This window comes from Petromyzon marinus, chromosome 62, assembly GCF_048934315.1.
Source record: "Petromyzon marinus isolate PM22_M1 ecotype Great Lakes invasive population chromosome 62, UKy_Petmar_22M1.pri1.0, whole genome shotgun sequence".
In the NCBI taxonomy this organism is placed as follows: domain Eukaryota; kingdom Metazoa; phylum Chordata; class Hyperoartia; order Petromyzontiformes; family Petromyzontidae; genus Petromyzon; species Petromyzon marinus.
Window position 1 is genome coordinate 1,981,519 of NC_133728.1, and position 19,695 is coordinate 2,001,213.

Below are 19,695 nucleotides of genomic sequence, written 5' to 3' on the forward strand. Positions count from 1 at the left end.
ACGTCATATTCGAATTGTAAATGTGGATTTCCTCTCCTCACCGGTGTGCTGAACTCATAACTTATTGGCACGTTTTGTTTACGTGACAAACTATATTAATCATGCTGTGTCGGGTGGTGGCGGGTTTAACGACATTCATATTTACGCGATCTAACTCAATCAAAAAGATATATCATGGATCATGGTGCAGGGTTATTGTGGCCACGTGTGTCCCTCAGGAAGGACAACCCGCATCCTCTATCACCTGCAATGGCTTAATTAATGGCAGTTCAAATGAGACTACAGATTAGGTGGAGTTCGGTTGTCTAGTACTGCCACTCAGGCAGCGGTAGATTGTAGCAAAGAAAACACTGCTTAAGAATAGGTTTTAATTTTTCGTGCAATAAAATAGGTGTTAAGATGTTCAACCACTAAATAGATACCTTTTGCAAGGCATCAAGTTTACATTAATCACACGTACTTGTGGCAAAACATGCAAACAAACACGCTCTAATAATATACGCATTGTCCTTGAAACTGATTGGCCTACACAAGAGACAGCCTTATTTATGGCCTTGTCTCACCACCAGTGTCAGCAGACCAGAGAACATGAAAAGGCGAACAGTACGAAGGCAATTCAAGTGAAGAGGAGATTTTAGATGGTTAAGCAGGATCTTTATTTGCAAGGCAACTCACACCATACTTCCATTCATCATCGTAAACCAACTCCAAACCCTCCAAATGCTCTCCTTATAGAGTTCGACTTCCCCCCCTTTTTTAACACTCATTCCTTTCTTGGGCTTTTCGCCCTTGTTAACCCTCCCAGGGTTTTCCCCCCCTTGCCAATCCTTCTCGGGTTTTCCCCACTGCTAATCCTACTGGGGCCAATCCGATCAGACTTCCTCCACTCAATAATTGGATTGCGTGTCGAACACGGCAGCCCTCCCGTGACCCGTAACCCGTGGTTGTGTGATGTTTGTGTGTGAGGATGTCCCGAACATCCTCTACACAAGTATCAGAACACTTATAACTCGAGTGATTAATGCAGACTTCTTTCCTTGCAAAATTTATATATATTTGGTGTTTGAACATGTTAACACCTGTTTTTTTCCAGAAAGGGTAAAACCTATTCTTATTTTTGATCATTTTTGATTCTGGCTAAAAAGCTAAACGCTTGATGCATTGCGAAATGCACATTAATACTTTGTTGTAGAAAACATTGAATAGGCTACGTCCAGAGACTGATGCTGTGGAGAAGAGTTGGTTATTGATGGGACACGGCTAGCATTGTACGACCCCAAACGTGCTGGCGACTGAAGTGCACACACCTCAGCTGCTCTCAACCTCACGCTAATAGTATCAGAGCTCCCTCTACCGGACCCTTTAGCAAATAGCAATACAAAGATCCCCCGTATAGCCTAACAGACTGTTGGTGTAAGTGCTCTTAGCTAGCACCTATTGAAGCCGGCACAGTGGCACACGAGGGAGTGGATGGTGAAAAAGCTATACCAACTGGCAAGCATAACATTTTCAGGAAACACGAATCGATTGTTTTGTTGGTTCGTTGGACCTGTGTAGTGACGCCAACACACGTGGTGACTTCTTAAGAGCCTTTTATTCAGACACAGCACGAACGATGGCCAGGCTTGGTTCATGAGACGAGCTCCGTGTTCTTTCCAACGTTCCCTCTCCTTGTGCTGCCTCCTTTTATACCTCCCAAAACCCCCTCTCTGAAAGCTTCAACCACCCCACTCCCTTCGGCCAATCCTGACCCTTCCCCACCAAAGGTTCTCAACTGTTCTTCTGCAGTCTACCCTTGCTTCCCGCTTTTTCACCTTTAAAATCTTTCCTCAAATCCCTTTCAATTTTTGCTCCCGACCAATCACTGTGAAGGCGTCTTAGCACCAATGGGAGGCATTGGATTACTTTCTCATTGTTTGTCTGACCGTACGCTTGTGTCAGGTAAGCGGTCTGTTATCTAGGTCATTACATATGTATAAAACATCCGGAGCACATCAGTGGCATAGATGCCGATACAAATGTTTTATTTTTATTTAAAAAAGCTGAATATCGGGGATCTACAATCCAACCCTGCACCGTCCTCCATCACTCGCAACTCGACTCGGAACTGGCCAAGCCCAGGACCTATGTCATGTATTGTTCAGTTAATAATAATGATAAATATTTACATTTACAAGACGCATTTAATTTGTATACATATCCCAATTTGGCCATGTATGAAAAGGAGGAAATAAAAACAAAATTAGGGGTGGAGGCCAGTTTGAAGAAGTGAGTTTTCAATACAGACTCAAATACAGCTGATCACCGATAATTACATATCTGTGTGTAAATGTGTGTTACGGGGAGTAATTACAGGGGTGAATATTAACAGAGGGGAGTTATGAGAAGAAGGGAACCATCTGGGAAGTTCTAGAGAGTTCGAGAATGGGGTTGTGGCCGGGGGCGGAGTGAGGGCCACGCCTTGGATAAAAAGGGGAGATAGGCGAGGTTCGGGGCTGCCGTGGGATCGGGGTCGACCGTCTTCACGCCGTCGCTGTCTTCGCATCGTCGCTGTCTTTGCGTCATCACTTTCGTCGCTTTCGTCGCGTCTACGCTGTCTTCGCCTCATCGCCACTCGCGTGTCATCCCTGACTAAGTAATCCGCGTGAAGCGAAATAAAGCAACCCTCTACAGTTCGTGTTGTCCGAGAGTCATTAAAGTTGTAACACGCGCTGTGCTGGTCTACATGCATCTCAAACTGCTTACAAATGATGCTCACATAGTTCTGCTTCAGATGTTTAGCAAATTTGAGTACATTTTATTTTCATGATATGGGCAATAAATTGGAGAGCCAGAATAAACCCACCGCGTATACAAGGAGATCCATGCCCAAAGTCCACACGGATAAGCCTAGATTTAAAACGCATTTCTTTAGAACTGCTTTTCGTTTTTTTAAATTTTATTGTCCTTCCCCCGTACCTCACTTTGGACGACTTCAAGATAGAACCATCACCGAACATGATCCTATTGTATGCACCAAACTCCACGTCCAAAGTGTTTATTACGTGGGCACGTCACAATTCTGGAATAAATTAAACTCCTAATTAACTCGTGTACATTGGTTTTAACCGTGTCGTTTTAGTGCAATGTGCTGAAAGTGCTCATTCTCATACATTCTCGTATGTGGGATGGTGTAATTTATCGTAAGTTTTCTCTGTGGACGGCTTCAGAGGCTGTGAAATGAAAAGGAAAGAAAATTGCATTTTTGTTGATTAATTTGAGTTCATCGCTACAGGTATAATGTACAATTTCGTACTGAAATCAGGTTCCATTTTCTCCCAGCTCAAATGTGGGTGGCATGGTACTACTCTTCTCCATTGGTTTGTCCCGACCATGGCTATTATTCTCCACAAAAGCAAAGTTTGTGGGGAATAATGTAAATTTTCTATACTTTTTAGGCATAAGCAATTAAAAAATAACACTTACTACTCAGAACAAAAATCGTGTTACATAAGTGTATTCACTGGGCAAAGACCCCGAGGCCGGCCAAGGACACTCTGGCGAGATTATGTCACTCGGCTGGCCTGGGAACACCTGGAAATTATCCAGGAAGAGCTAGATGCTGTGTATAGTAGTGTTAGAAATGTATAGTGTCGTAGTGTTTTGTAATGTATAGTAGTGTATGTTAGTGTATAGTGTAGTAATGTATAGTAATGTATAGTAGTGTATAGTGCAGTAGTGTATGGTAATGTATAGTAGTGTAGGAAATAGTATTGTATAGTGTAGTGTATAGTGTAGTAGTGTATAGTAATGTAGTGCTCGAGTCTGTCGCCAGGGAAATGGAGGCCTGGACCAACCTTACTTTACACGGTGCCTATGGGACCCTCACCAGGACAAACGGATTGAGACACGAATGAACGAAAGAGTATTCAACGAAGGCATCCTTACTTTGCGTGAGGCTTACCTGGTAGTGATCGCCCTCTTGGTTTTGTGGATTCTGCAATGGGGTGGGTATTAGGTGGCAAAACGCACTCAATAAGATGTTGAATGTCGGTACAAATTACTCACATGTTATGAGTGGATTATTATTTTCCCCCTGTGTGTCTGTGCCGTTGGTGCAAATGGTTTGCAGCACTGAAATCTGTTTGGCCATGGTTCAATTGTTCGCGGTGAAATATGAAACTGTCCTGGACCTCCCCTAGGTCAACGCTGTCATAAAATAAATTGGTGCATATTTCTATTTACCACTGGGGAGCTGATTGTGGTGCTAATCACCACTTCCACCTCATCCCAAATAGATGCTCACTTTACAGCTCTCTCCATGGCAGTCTATGATTACTAAACAGGGATTTTTTATGCATGTATAAGGACAAAGATTCCCCCGTGTGGGCTTCACAGATTGTTGTGGCAAGTGCTGTTAGCGAGCAGCACCTATGCAGGCCAGCACAGCACACGAGCGGATGGGTGGCCAGCACCACACTCGGCCGCCTTTTACTCCCTAGCGGTGATGTTCACACATCACTGCACCAGGTACTAATTTGACGCCGAGTAAACATAGAGGAGGCCAAGGACTGGTACAGATAATCATTACCGGTGTTCACCGCGAGTGGGAATCGGATAGTCGGGTTCATAGAGTAGCGCGCTAAACGCCACACTATAGGAGTGTGTTCACTAGATGGCCGCCGATAATTCAAAATTGCGGTTAATCCAAAAAATACATTCAATTTTCGCGGATCTCTATGCAAAAATCCACTAATATAGGTAAAGTTTAGAAAAAACTTTCATTTAAGAACGAATATCGACCCGATCGATGCGCGTGCTCATTCATAACACTTTTCTGCTCCCACCAAGCAGAAGACTTGACCCACTAAGTGACATCAGAACCACGCCCTTCAACATCAATCAAACTCCGCCCACTGTTGTACAGATTTGAAACTATTGTAGTGTTGGTGCGATTACATGGATTTCGGATTACTCAGAGCAGATATTTTTGGTCAGTCTAAGCACGTGAAATGTAATAAACATTTCCAAGAATGACAATGTATAACTGGTTTTTAGATTATTAATGTAGGTATTAATGGAAAATCCACGCGTTATTAATTTATGTCAAAATCTCAGGGGCGTGGTTAATCCGCAAATCAGATAAACCACACGCGGATAATCGAGTCTACTGTATATACGAACACACACACACATGCATATCACATTGCTCAGACACTGTTCATGGCCGAGGCAGGTAGTAAGTTTAGCTTATTAATTCACCCACCGATTCAGTAGAATTCAGGTTGTTCTCATACAGATGTTCTCTGTGGTTGTTCCTAAAAAGAGTTGATATATTTTTTTCGAAGATTAATGCACAAAAAAGGAAAACCTTTAAGTAATTGATCATTAGTTATCCGGCTTCCAACATTATCAGGTGGTCCCTGGGCCGATCCGGTGAACCCGGAAAAACCGCTCCAAAGGCTGGAACCAGACTGGCCATCAGCACCGTGCGCATGACAAAAATTTAGTTTTGCTTGATTTCAGTGTCAAATATTATATATGGTACATTATACACTACATACCACTTCAACAATTAAAATGCTGTACGTTAAAAAAATATATCTAAGCAAAGCACCCACGCTTCGCTTCTTTTGTGAGCCCTCAAGATTTGGAACTCTCCCTTGCTCGAAGAAACTGCTCCTAATCGCTGAGATTATTTCCAATTTAGATATAGAAAACTATAACAAGATGGAACGGGGGGTGGGGAAATGCCAACCCCCCCCCACCCCCGCGCCAAACTGGACACCTTTATACATTTATTTTCAGTAGTTTACAATTAAGATAAAAAAAAAATTACATGTAGCCACAATTCCTAATGTGAGGGACAAAGCGAAACCCTGTCCACCCCTCCCCCTAAATATAAAAGTCAAACTCCGTCTATGCTAAAAACCTACGTTAAGATAAACTTAGAGATTTTTTTTCTATTTATACTGCACTCAAAAGCCCCTTTCTGTTGGATCTACTATGAATCTTAAAAAATAAAACGTAAAATAAAAAGAATAATAACAATATTAGATCAGAGTAAACCCATAACAGGATTTCTCCGCAACTCTGACTGTCCCCTGATGATGCTGGTTGTTGTTGTAATTACCAGCAAAACGGTACTCGAATTGTAAATGTTGTAGTGGGTTTATTCTCTAACATACAACCGATTAGTGCCGAACTAGTAACGAATTAGCATGTTTTGTTTATGTGACAAACCTTACCTAATTGGCTGTTTCGTTGGTGGCGGGTTTAACGACACATTCACATTTATGCTAAATATAACCCTGAAAAACCTCTATCATAGATAAAAGTCTGATATTTCAATCGACATAACAATGTTTGGAATGCTTGTACATACCAGTTGGAAGTGATTTCTGCATGCGCATTGTAGAATTCGGCACTGCCAGGGGGCGGCTGTTGTGACTCCAGATTGTGGGATGGGAATTTCCCGTCGATGTATTCGTACTGATGATGGTCGTCCTGCTGTTGAAGTTGCTGCTGCTGCTGCTGAGACTAGGCATGGGGCGGTGGGGTTAGAAGGGTCAGCATTAAAAGGAAAACATAGTTTAAAATTTTAAACATTCTTTCCCAACGATGTTGATTCACTTCGATGCGACGGATGGAATCTGCTTTTGTACAATAAACATTTGTTGTACTTATCTATAACTGTTCAACCCGAGCTTATTGATACTTTGACATTGGCATTCCTTTGTGCCATTACACCTTTGTGTATTCTCTGGCCTAACACTGGTGAGACGACACCATGAAGGAGTCAATCTCTGGCGTAGACCAATCATTTGATCCCATTAATCTCCTCTAAGACGGTCACCAACCGAACCCCCAAAAAATTCCATTCAGTCTTCCCTGACAACCAATCCGATTTGAACGTTCTCCACCTTCAAATTCCATTGGGCATGCTCGAAGTCAGCTCTTCAACCCTCTGACATTTCCTCTCCAATGAAAGTTTAGCATTTGCGTTGGTGAGATGTTAACTACCTCACCTAGTATACAGGAGGTCATGGGTTCGATCTGGACCCTGACATCTGCTGTGTATTTGGAGTTTGCATGGATTTCCGCGTTCTCTGGTTTTTCCCTCCACAGTTAGAAACGTGCGTTTAGAATATTTGGCTGCTATAAATTTACACAATGATGATAAGTCACTTCTTTGAGCTATTATTTGTGATAGCCAAGTCGCTTCTGAAAAAAAGCTATAAAGCTCAGTGGTCTTTACCTGGTAATATAAAAAGTTTAGCTAGTTTACAGTCGAGCGCGCTATTTGAAATCATACAGAGCTGTTAAACTGTATAAGTAGATGCTGATTTATTTATTTATTCCTGAATAAAATTTTCTTCTCGGCAACCCTTTCAAATGTTAAGCTACTATAGGAAAGGAAAAGTTTATGATGATGAAGGTGGTGGTGTACGTTTTATACTGATTGAATGTCACCAGAACATTTTGCAGGTACTTATTCATGTATGTATGTTGAACTTCTTTCGCGTCATAAATAGCCAACCATGCTAATCGGAGGTGCGGGGGAAGGACAACAAACTACACGAAAAAAGAAGTCCCAAAGAAATGAGTTTGTCAATCTAGATTATTTACAAGTGTCATAGCTCCCAGTGGCTTCCGTATATCAGTTCATGGTGTTCGTGCATCACAGCCCCAACCTATTTCCCACCAGTTTATGGATGATATTCGTGCCGGTTTAATCTTGTTGTTCCACTGCTTAATGTGTCTCCTGAAAGTGAGACTGATCGAGCCCACACCAAGGTATATTGGGAGTGCATCACGGGCGATGATTTTAGCACAAAACTCAATCTTCAGTGTACCATTTGCCTCCGCGTTGTTGAGATGGAATGGTGAGGATGCTGTCCTCTTTGGGTTTGGCTTAAGTCGCCAGGAGTAGAAATAATCTAGATTTGAAGCTTTCGTGACTGCAAGAATTCATACTCTTTGGTTTTATTCGGTAAAGTCACGTAGGTAAAAACAAATTAAAATAAAAGAAACAATTAAAACACGACGTTTCGGAGGCAACACAAGCTTCCGTCTTCAGGTGGAAACAGTCACAGCAAAAAATCGCTGCACCAAGTGGCGAGGCTCTGGGAACCTTGGGCTTAAATACAGCACATTTTGGCCGATCTTTAATTTTTCTATTTTTCCGTTTCTATTGCACACACACACAGTGACCCATCCCCCGCACCCTCTACAGCCCCGCACCACACCAAGGTCCCGCTACATGGCTCCTCCCACCCCCCACCCTCCCTTAACCTGTATTTAAGCCCGAGATTCCCAGAGCCTCGCCACTTGGTGCAGCGATTTTTTGCTGTGACTGTGTCCACCTGAAGACGGAAGCTTGTGTTGCCTCCTAAACGTCGTGTTTTAATTGTTTATTTTATTTCATTTTCATTTGTTTTTACCTACGTGACTTTACCGAATAAAACCAAAGAGTAGATATAATCTTCCAATTTCTTGAGGTCGGTGTTCAAGATGTCTTGAGTGTCTTTGCTTGGCTGATCAGTGCTAGATCATCAGCGTAAATGAACTTGCTGCTTAATGTGACCGGCATGTCACTACTATATAAGAAGAGAGATTGGCCTGTAGTTGTGCGGGTCATCATCAGGTTTTCTTTGCTTAAGGAGAACAATGACTTTTGCTTTTCTCCAAAATATTGGTAGCCTGCTGGTGGCAGTGATTTTTGAAAAAGAGTTTGCCAGCCAGGTTCTTCCTTTGCTGCTGAGGTGTTTTAGGAATTGCGGGTAAAAAACATCTATTCCTGTGGCTTTACCTGCCGCTAGTACGGCATCTATTTCTTCTGTAAGTACAGCTGCAGACACTGGAGAGTTTTGGTCACTGGTGGAGAGTGTATCTTTTGTGGCTTGTTTTACGGCGCATTCTTGTATTTGACTTTCGATTGTTTTTGCATTATCGAGAAGCGCACAACTATCCCATTAGCTGTTTCCTTAGCAGTCCAGGTGCCGCTCTGAGCTTCCGCAGTAACCCCCATTCTCTGTGACTGGAGTGCGTGAAGTCAAAAGACTCCATCAACGCTGCCCACTTTGCTCGTCTGGCAGAATCTAGCCACTCCAGAAGGGCTGTTACAATCTCGTACTTTGATGTTCTCGGAGAAGGTTTTCACTTTCTGCAGTCCAGCCGGGGGTGTAGGACCTCCAATATCCCTGCGGAATCGCATCTCTGGCAGCTTTCTTCACGAGTATGATGAACTGCTCAAAAGTTCAGGGTTAGTAAGATGTGGTGGATATTATTTTCCACAGCAGCCGTAAAACCAGGCCATTTTGCCCATCCGAAGTTCCAGCAGGGTCTTAGTGTGATTGGTTATTACTGGGATTTCGTCATCAACATGGATGACCATGGGCTTGTACTGGTGGGAAGCAAGGCAGATCTTTTCACGTGGTGGGCAAAGGCTGAGCCATTCTTAATCTGTAGTTACAAAGCACATGTCTGAGTTGTATTCCCTATTCCATTGTGCAGAGTGGAATTTGCCTTGTTGCTTGGCATCACAAACGAGGAAGAGCTCTTTGCGCAGATGCCCAATCAAGGATTTGTTCACCTGCCAGTTCGTTCACCGGGTAGCCCCACATCGTGTGATGGCTAATGAAGTCACCTACGTAGATTACGGGATGTTGTACCGCTGGCAATAGTGGTAGGTGCCAGGTTGTTGTTGGCGATTTATAGACATTGTACACAGTAACACCAGCGATTATTGTACCAATTGTGAAGTCGTTGTCTGTCTAAATGACTTCCCTTGCGTCTTTGATGTGATGCGCGATGTAAGTAACCAGACCATCTTTAGCGTGGCTCTTAGAAGCAGCGACGATGTACCCTGGAATCTTCAATCGAAGAGAGCTTCTTTCCTCCACATGTGTCCCATGGATAGTAAGGATGTCGATGTTTTCTTGCTGAAGAACCTTTGAGAGGACATCTGTCTTTGCTCGGGATAGACCCTCAACATTTAGTTGACATAGACGAACCAAGGGGCCGATGGATCGGCTTGTTTGGCCCTGAGGAGGACCTTTGTTGCCAGGCCTCTTGTTTCTGCTGTAACCCAGAGGCCGACGGGTGACAAATGGTTTCCTTAGTGATGTCATTCGTGATGAAACTTCCTGTAAACTTCGTTCACACAACAGGGTGGGCCACGAGAAGGTTGACATCACCCACCCCACTGGACATCTGTGAAAAATAGCTTCAAAGCTAATCGGATTTTTCCAAGATGAATAATGATTATGATTTTCTATCAGAGTGCACTGGCAGTCTACACATAGCCAGCTTCAAACTGGGTCTGTCTCTGGATTTTTCGAACCCAGGGGTCAGCAACATGCGACTATTTAAGGACTGCTGCTTCGTGACGTTATTAAGGATCACCGTCTCGTATTCACCAAATGCATTGCAGCTCTTGAAATATGGAGTTTTTATTTACCAAATTCGAAAAAAAATAGTCTCTGATTGTTATTTTTGTTGCCGACCCCTGGCTTAACCAACCGATTAGCACGGTTGGCTGCATACGGTGAGAAAGTAGTTCAATATACAAACATGCATCAAATGCCTTGCGTTCAATGGGGCGTGCAACAAAAACACTTTCATGTTTTATTTCTATTATGGCGAGAGAAATACTGGAAGGAGAATAACCGTTAGATTATTTATTTAAATTTATAGTCTCGAATTTTCCAGCAGGGTTGTAAAAACGGGCGGCAAGCATCGCGACATTTCGACGCTCGTTTTTCAGCGATTGGGAATCGCTGCGGCTGGGAATCACTCCGGCTGGGAATCATCGTGGCTTGGAATCATTCCGGCTCATCGTCGTTTGTGCCGAGCACGGACGGCCGCTTACCGGTTGGTGTGCGGAACCTACTGGAGCGTCCCGGCCATGTTTTCGCTTGTTCCTGCAGATAAACATTAGACATCGATGACAAACAATAGCTCGAGCCGATTCGTCCACAATGAAGCTTAGCGGTGTGCGGGACCGTCATGGTTAATACACTCGCACCTGCCAAGGTACTAAAAATATGGGAGGCCGCTGGATTCAAACTATGAACCTCTGCAATAGGAAGCGGCGAATTCGCTACCTGCTGGGACACATCGCCGCCCATAGCATCATTGACGGATGTGCACCGATGGGTGCAGATGTCAATATTAATGACTTTTCTGATATTGTGAACTCTTCTTATTACTTTAGAAAGCCTTTTTGACCTCCTGTATACCAGAAGGTTGTGGGTTCAATCCCGACCCTGACGCCTGCTGTATATTTAGAGTTTGCGTTCTCTCCATCTCCCTGTGGTTGCGTGCAATTTTTTTCCATGTCCTCCGATTTTTCCTTCCACATTTTAAAATCAACATCACGCGTTTAGAGTTTTTGCCTGCTGTAAATTTCCACGTGACAAGCCACTTCATTTGTGATAGCCAGGTTGCTTCTGAAAAAGAGCTATATAGCTCAGTGGGCCTTACCTGGTAAAATACAATGAATAGGTGGCAACACTGCTCTAGCGACCATCCGGCACCTTTTTCGAGTTCGTTTTTGCTACATTCTGCTTCAAGGGCAACACTGGCCCAACCAACCCCTCTTGTCCATGAGCAGTACCATACTCATCACCTCGATCTAAATCAATCATTGGGAACTCACGTTGCTTGAGTCCCCTTCTTCTTGCAAAAGAAAAAGACGGATCCAGCCACTGCAGCCAAAACCAACAGTGGCACAATGACGGCGACAGCTATGACCCAGGGCTCAACACCGCCATCATCACCACCATTATCACCACCACCTACAAAAGACACACACATTTGCGGGCAATTGTTAATATTGCCTGAAGGTTAAATTGGGTAACGGTGCAGATATGCAATTTGCTCGCCCACGCCACGGCTGGCGGAAGCGCCTCCCTCCCCCCGCCACTTGAGAGCCCCTTCCGGTAAGTACGTTGGCCTAGTCTTCGGTGCCGGTGAGACGTCTTGGTGGACAGGTGGGGAGTACCCACACTTTGCCTCTCCGCACGTGATGTTGCCAATCGGTTACCCATTTGTACTGCTGCTGGGTTGACAGAGGTGGGCGGGGAGGCGGGGATTTAACTTGCCCCCCGGTTTCAACTGCCGAGCTGGATTGCAAGTCCAAGTGTGGCTCGCCATTACAACATGCCAGCTCCACCTTTTTTATAAATAGCTTAAAACAATGCTATAGACTAACCTCGACTTATGAACACCTGCGCTTATGAACACCCACAGTTGCTGCTTTAAATGTCCACATGATAAACCACTTCATTGAGCTATCATTTGTGGCCAGGTCGCTTCTGAAAAAGAGCGACATAGCTCATGGTAAAAATTTTAAAAAGTTTTTTATTTACTTACGAATACTCGCACCGACGAACCAGCTTCCATGATTTTTTTTAAAGATTGACTTAAAACGCGACCTCGCATTTGCAAATTAAACCGCAAAACTATTTGTTCAGCAGAGCAATCCTCTGCAAGGTGTAATGAGTCAGCCTCGCATTGGGAGTAAGTGTTTGGCAGGGGCAGATCGCCTATTGAGCTGTATAGCTATTTTTCAGAAGCGACATTGCCACAAATGATAGCGCAATGAACTGGCTTATCATGTGGAAATTATAGTAGCCAAATATTCTATCAACGCACACCGATTTTAAATGTGGAGGGAAAAACCGGAGGACCCGTAGAAAATGTCACAACCATGGGGAGAGACACACGAAAATTCCAAATATACAGCAGGCATCAAGGGTGGGGATCAAACCCACGACCTCCTGTATACCAGGCAAGGTAGTTAACGTATCCTAGCCATCGTGGCGTCCCTATTTTAAATAGATCCGTGACGTGCGCCTATTTATCTCGTCTTAAGGTTGACACTCGTTCACCTGTGTTTGCTGAGCGGCCTCCCACAGCAGATTGGAGATGCGAGTGTCAAAGTCCACCTTTGAAATAGCCGTTTGTGAGCTGTGGGTTTTACCATCAGTTATCAGTTTACTATGGTTACACGTACACACGAGAGGGCTCGTTTAAGCTAACTTTTCTCACACTCGCATCAAAAATATGTCATCTGGCTCAGAGCTCAGAGCTGATCACCCGATCAGCGGGGGCGCGGAGAGAGACGGCCGGAGAGGAGGAGGGGGGAATGGAGGGGGTTGACGTCACGCCCCGCACGCTCACGGGGAGCGGGGAGGTGGACGTCAGCCCCCACACCGCCATCACCCGACACAGCCAATTAGTAAGGTTTGTCAGGTAAACAACATGCAAATTTGAACGAAATGGGGGGAGGGGGGGGTGATTAATGATTGGCTGTGTCGGCTGGTGGCAGGTTTAATGACACATTTATATATTTACACGATCTCTCCCAAAAAAATCTGATTTATGGATGATATTGGTCGCGAAAGCCTACGTGTTAAACTAGTATATTGTTTGGCGTTTTTGCGCGTGAAATGAATAAGATGGCGTCGGCTTCGTAGCAAGCTACCTAATTACACGATTTTTGTCCCTGGGTAGAAAGTGTTATTTTCTAATTGCTTATGCCTCAAAAGTATTGAAAATTGCTATTATTCCCCTCCCCACAAACTTTGCTTTTGTAACCAGGACTTTTATGTGAAGGAGTGACACAAATGCACACGTTTTCTCATTCAAATTTCTAAATATCACTGTCCTGGTCACAAAAACAAAGTTTGTGGGGAATAGCCATTTTCTGTACTTTTGAGGCATAAGCAATTAGGAAATAACACTACCCAGGAAAAAATATATACATTTGTTACACAGTGTTATTAATGGAGTGGATTATTCACTTTGCTTTTGTGTCCTGGTCACAAAAGCAAAGTTTGTGGGTAATAATAGCCATTTTCTGTACTTTTGAGTCATAAGCAATTCGAAAATAACTCTTACTACCCAGGAACACGTTTTGTTGTTGTTACACAGTGTTTTATATATACTAGTGTTAATAACTTATTTATTTTGATTAATCCAACTCGAATCAATCGATATAGCAGAGTTGGAAGATGATAATAGTGTTTTGGTGTTGAAAATCGAGGATGTTTTTGTAATAGTTGAAAACATTTGCCATCATTGCGTTGTGCTGTTCATTAGGACGGCACAAAATGGCTGACTTAGAGCTTGATTTTAACATTAAGCTAACGGGGTGAGCAGAATAGGTGTTTTGCAGAGGTTTCGTTGCATAGGAAAGAATAATCGTGTTTATGTTTACCATCAGTAAAATATGACGTATCTATATTCTTAGGTTTTTCGGTAAAGTCACGTTGTTATTTTGTTGTTTCTCTTCAACGTGACTTTACCGAAAAAACTAAGAATATGAATTACTGCAGTCACGAAAGCTTTAAATCAAAATTTATGACATATCTAATTTACATATTCATATAATTCGATGTAAAATTTGAATTTATTATACGAGTACGTATTTGTTCGTTTAAGTAGTATTATCAGGAACTAGGAAATTTAGAAGGTATTACAGATATTTTGGGTATATGTTTGTACTTTAAATGTTATTCGATATGATAAGCGGCTGTATCATTATTGAGATTTGAGCAGACTTCATGCTGAGAGATTGAGCTGCGCTATGACACGGAGGGTCTTTATTATTTCTATAGCAGATATGCAGTTGTCCTTCTGTGAGCCCTTCACGTGTGAAGGAGGAAATTAATGTTTGCATATAAGTTACAATGGGCGTTCATTTCTGGTTGAGTTATTCATATGGTAATCAATGTACATTATGCAAGTACATTATGCATATGCATTATTCTTGTACCTCCTGTCGTTTGTGTGCAATACAGGTAATTGTCTGCATACAAGTGTAGTGTTCGATTTCACTCGGACAACTTCTGTCTTTCTTCGAACACCGCTTTATTTACAACTCTCAGCATGTCCTCCACATTTCACAGAATCCTGGTCGCCACGGCTCGCTCGCCGTGCTTCACTCGACTCGCTCGCCACCTTTGTCTCTCCACTCCCCACGATTACTTCGCTTACTCCGCCGCTAACTTTTTCGTCTCCGCTCTCCGCTATCACCGTCACTATGCTCACTCCACTGCTAATTGCTTCGTCTCTGTTCACCGCTATCACCGTCACTATGCTCACTCCACTGTTAATTGCTTTGTCTCTGTTCACCGCTATCACCGTCACTATGCTCACTCCACTTTTAACTGCTTCGTCTCTGTTCACCGCTATCACCGTCACTATGCTCACTCCACTTCTAACTGCTTCGTCTCTAACTCCATCTCAGCAACTCAGCACACAGAGACTTAACACACAGCGTCTTCGCACACAGCGACTTTGCACTCAGCAACTCCAACCTCCAACTCTTCACTCCAGCTCCCCTAAGCTCTCCAACGTCAACCCATCTCCAAGTTCAACTCCTTCAACTCAACTCCCTTCAACTCCACTCCCTTCAACTCAACTCCCCTCTGTTGACTCCGACTCCCACTCTTATACCCGCTGTCATTACACCCCCAATTAATTAACCCGCGTCCCAACGGCGCTCCGCATGACCGTCGCACCTGTTTCTCGCCAGACTTCCAGACCCCTCTCCAACCCCGGCAACAGCACCAACCAATCGCAGCCGTCCACGGCTACCCCAGCTTAATTGCCCCAACATAACCTGCACTGTATTCGCCTTCACTACAGACTGACCCAAGATAACCCGTACTGTCTGTGTGATCATGTAATCACGCTGTTTGTGCTACGCACCTTCCTACTCCACTACATCACCCCCCCCCCCCCCGTGATAAAAAAATCTAGCCGTCCCGGCTACGACGACACTTCGACCTCTGGGTGGTGGAGTACCTCGGACATAACAATGAACAACAACATAACAACAACACCAATGCATCACGGAAACATATGTACAACAGCCGTACGAGGCGTAAAAGTCAATAGAAAGTTCTTCATCGGGAGCAAGTTCCAGTGGCCAGTCTTCAATGAGTTCGCGTGGCCGAGCCCACAGGGGAGGCGAGCACGTGCTCCACTCCCCCCTTCAAGTCCACATCCAGCCAGCACAACCGGCGACTCCAAGGGCGGCAGGTGCAGGAATCCTGTGACGAGAGAAATCAACCCTCCTGAGGCATCACTCGACGAACACTCGCCTCGGCTCGTCGGACACAACAGCCACCTGGCCAGGGAAGTGGAGATGATCAATTCCGCCCGGCGGAAGGAACCAAATACACATTCTACAATCAGCCCAAAATCACACAAATACCCATGCATACACAAAATGTCAGCCGCATGCTTGGACGGCAATGCCGCAATCCCCGCGCACCCGCATATCTCCGCGGTTCTCCCCACACTCCCATCCCAGTATACTGCTCTGGGAATTATGACAGACAGCGAATTTCGCACCCTCCGATGCCTCTGCGCATCGCCGCCATTCATCGCACGAATCGGCCATAGCGGAGGAATTTTAAACCAGTGTTTCTCCAAGACTCGCGTTGCCGCAATCAGCTGCCCCAACCGAGTTTAGAAGACACATCGTTACCTCACTGCACAACATGCACCCTGACAACTGAGGGATACATCTCCAGCCCACTGTTTCAACGCACCTCGGAGTGTCTCGAACTCTGGGCCGCCAGGGCGAGCCTATAGCGCCATCGTATAGCTTCAGACGCACCACGGAGGGCCTCAACCTCTGGGCCATCTGTTCAAACCATCATTCATAGCATGATGGGACCACACACCCGTGTTAGACACTCAACACGTACTGAGCCATCCTGGTCAGGATCTGCGCCCCAAGAGATTTGACAGCTAGAACTACCAAATCAATGGCAGCATGTCACCATCGCCAATGTCGAACAGGCACGCACAATTTGTGACGATCTCAAATACCCAACGGTCACCACAATACACTTCACATCCCGCATCAGTACTCATTATGTCAGATACTCGCATTGTAGCACACAGCTGTACCAACCGAGTTGAGAGCAAAACAACTATACACAATCCCACGAATCGCCGAATGAGGTAATACAGTACACGCAGCATATACAGTCCGATACAATCTATACGTTGGCAACAATAACGATCAAAGTTTCTCAGTCTCACATAATCAATCGCAAGCAAAGCTCCATACAGTATACACAATAACAATCGTGCTCGACACACGAATTAATCATTAACATCCCCATCAGATAACACTCCCGATGCCGTAACCACACACACGAGCACAGACATTGCGTTCATCCTACATTCACACAGCCAGAACCTCGTTCAGCAGCCCAACGGTCAACAAAATCCCATATGCAAAAACAATAACCCGGCACACGCAAGATGGGTGAGGTGTGTGTTTAGGGCCGGGTACGTTGTGTCACGACTCGCCTGAGAGGCTGTGAGGAACTTGAACCACGGCATCCTCTTGCGACAGGATGCCACCAAGACGGCTGAACATCTTCCTCCACAGGCGTTGAGAATGGCGGGAAAGGCATTTCGGCGGGAACCGCGTCCCGACCGGCCGCCACGATGGCGATCGCACGCGCACGATGCGCACAATTTTCCCGCCCCAGCACCCACATTAGCGGCGGCGGCATTCTCTCTCCTCCAGCTTCGGTGCTCTCCCTCGCGATGGCGGCGAAACAGCGGCGTGCTGTGCGTCCTGCTGCCCCGCCTGCAGCGCCATGGGAGGTGCGGCTCCGTCGTCGACGTTTCCCGGCGGCGCGAGAACGGCAGCGGGCTGGCTTAGCCCCGTCGGCAACGCTCGTTCCGCCCACCGGGGGAGCGGCACCCACTTGCCCCGATGCGGCAATCACGTTCACCTCGTTGTCGTCGGACGAGTCCGTCAGCACGTCCCTTCTCTTGACCGACGTCTTCCACATGTCGGCGTGGTTCGTAGACATTCTGACACCAAATGTAATGTTCGATTTCACTCGGACAACTTCTGCCTTTCTTCGAACACCGCTTTATTTACAACTCTCAGCATGTCCTCCACATTCCACAGTATCCTGGTCGCCATGGCTCGCTCGCCGTGCTTCACTCGACTCGCTCGCCACCTTTGTCTCTCCACTCCACACGATTACTTCGCTTACTCCGCCGCTAACTTTTTCGTCTCCGCTCTCCGCTATCACCATCGCTATGCTCACTCCACTGCTAACTGCTTCGTCTCTGTTCACTGCTATCACCGTCACTATGCTCACTCCACTGCTAATTGCTTCGTCTCTGTTCACCGCTATCACCGTCACTATGCTCACTCCACTGCTAATTGCTTTGTCTCTGTTCACCGCCATCACCGTCACTATGCTCACTCCACTGTTAACTGCTTCGTCTCTGTTCACTGCTATCACCGTCACTATGCTCACTCCACTTCTAACTGCTTCGTCTCTAACTCCATCTCAGCAACTCAGCACACAGAGACTTAACACACAGCGTCTTCGCACACAGCGACTTTGCACTCAGCAACTCCAACCTCCAACTCTTCACTCCAGCTCCCCTAAGCTCTCCAACGTCAACCCATCTCCAAGTTCAACTCCTTCAACTCAACTCCCTTCAACTCCACTCCCTTCAACTCAACTCCCCTCTGTTGACTCCGACTCCCGCTCTTATACCCGCTGTCATTACACCCCCAATTAATTAACCCGCGTCCCAACGGCGCTCCGCATGACCGTCGCACCTGTTTCTCGCCAGACTTCCAGACCCCTCTCCAACCCCGGCAACAGCACCAACCAATCGCAGCCGTCCACGGCTACCCCAGCTTAATTGCCCCAACATAACCTGCACTGTATTCGCCTTCACTACAGACTGACCCAAGATAACCCGTACTGTCTGTGTGATCATGTAATCATGCTGTTTGTGCTACGCACCTTCCTACTCCACTACATCACCCCCCCCCCCCCCCCGTGATAAAAAAATCTAGCCGTCCCGGCTACGACGACACTTCGACCTCTGGGTGGTGGAGTACCTCGGACATAACAATGAACAACAACATAACAAGAACACCAATGCATCACGGAAACATATTTACAACAGACGTACGAGGCGTAAAAGTCAATAGAAAGTTCTTCATCGGGAGCAAGTTCCAGCGGCCAGTCTTCAATGAGTTCGCGTGGCCGAGCCCACAGGGGAGGCGAGCACGTGCTCCACTCCCCCCTTCAAGTCCACATCCAGCCAGCACAACCGGCGACTCCAAGGGCGGCAGGTGCAGGGATCCTGTGACGAGAGAAATCAACCCTCCTGAGGCATCACTCGACGAACACTCGCCTCGGCTCGTCGGACACAACAGTCACCTGGCCAGGGAAGTGGAGATGATCAATTCCGCACGGCGGAAGGAACCAAATACACATTCTACAATCAGCCCAAAATCACACAAATACCCATGCATACACAAAATGTCAGCCGCATGCTTGGACGGCAATGCCGCAATCCCCGCGCACCCGCATATCTCCGCGGTTCTCCCCACACTCCCATCCCAGTATACTGCTCTGGGAATTATGACAGACAGCCAATTTCGCACCCTCCGATGCCTCTGCGCATCGCCGCCATTCATCGCACAAATCGGCCATAGCGGGGGAATTTTAAACCAGTGTTTCTCCAAGACTCGCGTTGCCGCAATCAGCTGCCCCAACCGAGTTTAGAAGACACATCGTTACCTCACTGGACAACATGCACCCTGACAACTGAGGGACACATCTCCAGCCCACTGTTTCAACGCACCTCGGAGTGTCTCGAACTCTGGGCCGCCAGGGCGAGCCTATAGCTCCA

At 45.8% G+C, this 19,695-nt stretch overlaps 1 protein-coding gene and 1 long non-coding RNA gene across 4 annotated transcripts in view; both read right to left on the reverse strand.

The window, feature by feature from the left end:
* The window catches only part of LOC142906244 (nectin 1a-like), a 71,622-nt gene that overhangs the window by 37,015 nt on the left and 14,912 nt on the right, over positions 1 to 19,695 (reverse strand). The gene's annotated exons all lie outside the window — the stretch shown is intronic.
* LOC142906243 (uncharacterized) lies at positions 1,578 to 6,673 on the reverse strand. Its single transcript, XR_012930072.1, has 4 exons — positions 6,365 to 6,673; positions 5,246 to 5,297; positions 3,944 to 3,976; positions 1,578 to 3,212 (listed from the first exon to the last, which is right to left on the reverse strand). It is a non-coding gene; the product is annotated as an uncharacterized LOC142906243 (long non-coding RNA).